Genomic DNA, 6,839 nt, shown 5'->3' on the forward strand with positions numbered 1-6,839 from the left:
TAAATGAACTTGATCATTTCATTGGAAGATCCTCTATACCTTCCCAAGGGCTTCAAGACTTGGAAGGATTACAATCACCTCAAATCCCCATAGAGTGCAGTAACTGGAGAATAACCACTGATAAAGAAGACAACACCAAAACCATCAGAAGAATAAGAAGGCATCACCACGTGGATCCTGGCCAATTTCTAATGTGGTGGTACACAATCAGCCAAAGTTCAGCTAAATCAGTTTGTAGTATTTTTCATAACTTTATAGCAAACTGTATTGTACTAACATTGATTGTGCTCAATAAACAAATATAGTTGTTTGTAAGAGTTGAGTCAGTTCTTTTGCTGAATAGAAGACTTTAAACATACTGTGCAGCAGATACAACACCTTCCTAACTGTTTACTCAACCTGCAGGTTTACCTTGAGACAATCCTGTATGAGAACTCGCAGCTCTCTTTGCACTTCAGACTTCTGAATTTTCTCTCCATTTATAAAATAGTCCATGCCTCTTTCCCTCCCATCACCTCACGCTTTCTCAAGATGTAATCCATCTGCCACTTCTTTGCCCACTCTCCTATCCTGTCTCAATCCTTCTGCAGCGTCCCTGCCTCCTCAATGCTACCTGTCATTCTACCTACCTTTGTATCATCTAAAAGCCAAGCCAGAATACTCTCAGTACCTTCATGTAGATCGTTAATGCACAACGTAAAAAGTTGCGGTCCCAACACTGAGCCTTGTGGAACACTGGTTGTCATCAGCTGCTATCCTGAGAAGGACCCTTTTATCCCCACTCTCTACTTGCTGCCATACAGCCAAGCTTCTGCAGACACTAGTATCTTGCCTCGAACAAAATGGGCCCTTATTTTACTAAGCAGCATCCTGTGCGGCACCTTGTCAAAGTCCTCCTTGAAGTCCAGGTGGATAACATCCACTGGCTTACCTTTGACTCACTTTCTTGTTACACCCTCAAATAACTCTTACAGATTTATGAGGTATGACCTCGCATTGATGGCACCATACTGACTTTGCCCAATTTTACAATTCACTTGAAAGTATTAAAATTCTCATCCTTCACAATGGATTCCAGGATCTTCCACACGACTGAGGTTAGGCTAATTGTTCTGACACTTTCAGCCTTTTGCTTTCTTCCTTTTTAAAGAGGGTGTCATGTAAGCAACTTTCTAGTATTGTGAGCTTCTCCCTGATTCTAGAAATTCCAGAATGATCACCACAAATGTCTCCATCATTTCTTCAGCTATCTCCCTTGCAACCCTGGGATATCGTCCATCTAGTCCAGTTTATTTCCCCATTTAGTTTTTCGAGCAATTTCTCCACTGTCCCCTCGCTATCTTGAATTTGTGTGATACCATCCGTGTTTTCACTGTTAAAACTGACGTGAAATAAATGTTCAGTTTCTCAGCCATTATTTGTTCCCCATTACTATATCGCCAGCGTCGTATTCCGCGTCCCAATATTTATTTCTGCCTCTCTATTGCACTTTATCTATTTAAAGAAACTCTTAGCATTTTATATTACTGGCTAGTTTACCCTCATATTTAATCTTCTTCCTCATATTTCTTATTTTGTTGCCCTCTGGTGGTATTTGTAAGCTTCCAACTCCTCTGGTTTCCCACTGCCATTTGCCATGTTATCTGATTTCTCTTTTGCTTTTACGCTAACCGTGATTTCCCCAGTCAACCATTGTTGCCTCATCCTCCCTTTACATGCTTCTTTTTCCTTGGAATGAATCTCTACTGTGCCTCCTGAATTACTCACAGAAACTCCAGCCATTCCTGTTCCACTGTCTTTCCTGCTAGCCTACTCTCCCAATCAATTCAACCCAGTTCTTTCCTCAGGCCTTTGTATTTGGTAACTCAATTGGTAATATTGTTAACACTTCTATCTACTTCCTGTCAAATTGAACAGTAGGTTCAATGATATTATGACCACTGCCTCATAAAGTTTACTTTACCTTAAGCTCCCTTATCAAGGTTGCCTCATTGCTCAACACTAAATCCAGTCTTGCCCGTTCGATTGTTCCCTGCAACATTAGCTGCTTAAAAAACCCATCTTATCGGCACTCCACAAATTCCTTTTCTTACAAAGCACTACCAACCTGATTTTCCCAGTCCAGCTGTATATCGAAATCCTCCTAATCATTATAACTTTGCATTTTCTACACGTCTTTTCTACCTCCTGATGTGTCCACTGCCCCAGCTCCTGACTACGATTTGTAGACCTGTATATAACTCCAAATATGTTTTTTTTTATTCACCTTTGCCATTCCTCCATTCTATCCACACACATTCCACATCATTTGTCCCTACTTTGAGTTTTGGGAACTGAGTGAAGTGACTGCAAAACACTTTACCATTGTCAAAAATTCATAGGTTAGACATTGATTAAAATATTACATTGTCAATTACATTGGAAAGTGGCCACAATCTATTTCTTTGGCCAAATATTCTGTCTGTATTAGGGAGGAATACAGACTTTTGAAACTGTTAGAAAGGCAAGATATGAAGAGGATTTGAAACTATAAAGAGATTAAGGTGGGTCAAGTGAACAGAAAAATATTGTTGTATGGAGTATTGTAGGAAATATTGTCTATGCGCTCAAAGATATTGGCCGGTTGAATTGAAAGGCAGTGTATTATTTCAATGGGGAAATTGGCTTGAGGCAAAGAGGAATCGGGCACCTGGATGACATAATAAAACCTTTATGTGTGTAAAAAGCTTTGAGGCAGGTAAGATAAATGTAGAAACTTTCTGCAACAGAATACATGCAAAATTAGGGAAGATTTTCTCCAGTTTTGCAGAGTAGCGGCAAGACAACATCGATCGAACAATGGTCATACTGACATGCAAATCAGTCCAGAAAAAATTCATTCAACTGACTCCTGTGTGAATCATTTATTTCAGGAGGAAATCTTGAACCGACTGACTCTGGATCGGCTGGAGTTTAGGTGAACAACATGTGATCTTGGTAAGGCCAAAAATTCCAAGTAGTCTTTTCAAGTTGAATTCTAAAACAATATTTCAGCTTATGTGAGAGATGACCAGGAGTGGGCTGGCTATACAACTGAAGACTATCTCAGTGAAGAAGATGGTGGTTGTTTTAATTCTCTCAAAGTGTCGTGTATTTGTGAACTCTCTTCCCAGATAGCAATGGAGGATAAAACATTGAATGTTCCTAAGGCAGAGGCAGGCAGATTCCTGACTAAGAACGATGCACTAACATTGTAAGGGCAAAGGAGGAATAAGAGGGAGACTTCGTACGTGTAGTGGACAGCGAGGTGGGTTATCACAGATTACAACAGGATCTGGACCAGATGGACGAATGGGCTGTGAAGTGGCAGATGGAGTTTAATTCAGAAAAATGCGAGGTGCTGCGTTTTCGGAAAGCAAATCTTAACAGGATTTATACACTTAATGGAATGTTGCTGAACAAAGAGACCTTGGAGTGCAGGTTCATAGTTCCTTGCAAGTGGAGTCGCAGGTAGATAGGATAGTGAAGAAAGCGTTTGATATGCTTTCCTTTATTGGTCAGTGCATTGAGTACAGGAGTGGGGAGGTCATGTTGCGGCTTTAAAGGACAATGGTTAGGCCACTGTTGGAATATTGTGTGTAATTCTGGTCTCCTACCTATCGGAAAGATGTTGTGAAATGTGAAAGGGTTCAGAAAAGATTTAGAAGGATGTTGCCAGGGTTGGAGGATTTGAGCTATCGGGAGAGGCTGAACAGGCTGGGACTGTTTTCCCTGGAGCGTCAGAGGCTGAGGGGTTACCTTATAGAGGTTTACAAAATTATGAGGTGCACTGATAAGGTAAATAGGCAATGTCTTTTCCCTGGGTCGGAGAGTCCAGAATTAGAGGGCACAGATTTAGGTTGAGAGGTGAAAGATATTAAAGAGATCTAAGGGGCAACGTTTTCGCGCAGAGGGTGGTGCATGTATAGAATGAGCTGCCATAGGAAGTGGTGGAGGCTTGTGCAATTGCAACATTTAAGAGGCATTTGGATGGGTGTATGAGTAGGAAAGGTTTGGAGGGATATGGGCCGGGTGCTGGCAGGTTGGATTAGATTGGTTTGGGATATCTGGTCAGCATGGACGGGTTGGACTGAAAGGTCTGTTTCCATGCTTTACATCTCTATGACTCTACGACTGTGTAATTGAGATCACAATCAGCTCATCCAATATCTTATTGCATGACGGACCTCTATTGGTGACTTACTCCTGAAGCTGGTTTCTGCATTTATATTGTCTTTAGATACTAAAAAATTATGAGATGATTCTCATGAGCATGAAGACTGTTCCTTTCAGATTATTGGGCACAGCTTTCCATATGTGACTTTTTAACAGCACTCAAAAGCACTCAGCGAAATTTTATGGTTCTGGAGAAAGGTCAGGAGCATAGCGCAAAGTAAAGGTCTGCCTTGATACTGCTTTCGATCTCAGATTGGGTCGAATGGATAACTTTAATTCTGCACATTCCTTTCAGTTTTTCTTGTGAGGTGAGTTTCATTAGCAAGGCCAGCATTCAGTTGCATATATGTAATTTCTATTCAGTATATGGTAATAAACCCCAGGGATTATAGTGGTGCAGGGACACTAGCAGGTATGTTACAAAGAGAGAAACGGGGTTCTGAACCATTTGATAGTGAATGGAGAATGATATAGCTTCGAGTCAGTGTGCTGTGTGACCTTGCAGATTTTATTCCTCACCATTTGATGCAATTTGAAGCTATAGAAATAGTGAGAATAAATTTCCTGTTTTCAAAAATGAAAGTGATAGTCATACAGCATATAAATCTACCCTTCAGCCCAACTCATCAATGCCAGCCAGAAAACACTAACGGATAAGATTCCCAGTTACCTGAAGACCTATAGCCTACTATGCCCTGGCAGTTTTTACTAAATGTTGCATTGCCTTGTATTATCTGTGATCTGAGTGTGTTTATTGTTCTTTTAATATATGCACAAAATCGTTTCATGGACGCAGATAACACAGCTATAAAGAGAGCAGCAAGCTCATCAGATCAATAAAACTCACTACTTTTTTCAATAATGATAGAAAATCCGATTGTCTTTCCAATTGCTTTGGGATTTTAATGGAGCTTGACCAGCATTAATTGCCCTTGAGACGTTTCAGTCCCAGTTGATGTTGGTCCATCCAAGTGGGTGGTAGGATGGAGTATCAGCAGTGCATCTCATGTGCTGGTTTAACTGGGAGTAAATATTACTGGTGGTGGATGGAGTGTTACGCAAGCCGTCATGCTGTGATGAACAGCTCGCAGGAAAACAGGAAAATGGACTCATTGTCACAGCGAACATATAGGATGCAATTTATTATTTTTCTGAGAAATAGCAACCTTACAGCTCCCAGTCTTTATAATAATGAAGGGAAGTCTGTTTCTATGTTATTGGCGTTCTTAAAATAATGATGTCAAACAGCTGGAATAATGTTGGCGCTGTCGTTGGAGGATTCTTGCACTGAGCATGTGAATTAACATGGATTATTTCAGAGATGGCTGGGCTGTCCGAGGCTAGTAAATGCTGATAATCCATGGGATGAGGCTCGTTTGTAATTTTGCCACTTACTGAGCACGGTTTGCCAGAACAAGACAACAAGTTACCTTTGGTTACTTCTTCAGAACGTATCAGAGCTTTCATGGCTGCCACCACATGGAATCATATATAAAGACAAGGCCCATCGAGTCTGCACCACCCAGTGCTAATGCAAATGCTTTATAAATTTTGTGAAGTTACCTTCCTGAACCATCCTCCAAGCCAATGCATTCTAGACACAGACCATCCTCTAGATTCAAAACATATTGCACAACTCCCCTCTCAATATCTTCTCTTTCACTTTAAACATGTGACCCTTGTTTTTGACCCTTTGACTAAGGGGAACTGCTGTTGTCTGTTCACTCTGCCCATACCTCTCATGCTCTTATACACCTCTGTCAGGTTCACTCCTTACCCTTTTCTGTTACAAAAGCAAGACTAGACTTTCTTCATGGTTTGAGTTCTCTGTTGTCTTGTTACTTCTTCCAAAGTGCAGCATCTCACATAATTCAGTGTTAGTTTTTATCTGGTCCCCTGAACAATCTGTTTGTACCCTCCTGTAATTTAACACGTTCCTCCTCACCGTGACCCATCCGGCTAATCATTGCATCATCCACAACATTGTTTATCATCCTCCAACACACCCCATATCCCACATTCATATCATCAACATTTATGAATATCAGAAACAAACCTTCATTTCCTTCCTGTTCTACAGATCTATTGCAGAGGAAGAAATGACAATTCCAGTCTCAAGTTTTTCATATTTTGGTGAATTGTCAGCGTGATGCGGTTGAGGTCTTTTATGACAGAGCCATAAATAATATTTTGCACATGGAGCTGAATTCTGCTTTTACACTCCGCCCCTCTGCATGTAATATTCATAAGGCTTGTATATCATTAGTTTTGGACGAGCCTTTCGCACTGTGCACTGAAACGTTGTATATGGGCCTGCAGCTTATTCTGGATAACATTCAGTCAGAGCTGAAGATTTTTTTTTCATCTGTCGGATGGACGCAGGTTCATTCATTAAATTTGTTTGAAAGAGCTAGAGGGATGAGGATAAAGATTAAATTAAATTCTGTATTATAAACACACTGTAGCAGATGAATTCACATTCTCATTTCTACGTTGAATTGCTAGCAAATTAAAAGAACAAGCACCCCAGTTCTGAATATTGTTTTAACAAGTGACATCATTTTGCAATAATATATTGGGGAAAGAGAAAATGTCTGCACTTGATGGAGATACAGAAATACAGAGTGAATGTACAACATGATCAA

This window comes from Chiloscyllium punctatum, unplaced genomic scaffold (genome assembly GCF_047496795.1).
Source record: "Chiloscyllium punctatum isolate Juve2018m unplaced genomic scaffold, sChiPun1.3 scaffold_85, whole genome shotgun sequence".
Classification (NCBI taxonomy): Eukaryota; Metazoa; Chordata; class Chondrichthyes; order Orectolobiformes; family Hemiscylliidae; genus Chiloscyllium; species Chiloscyllium punctatum.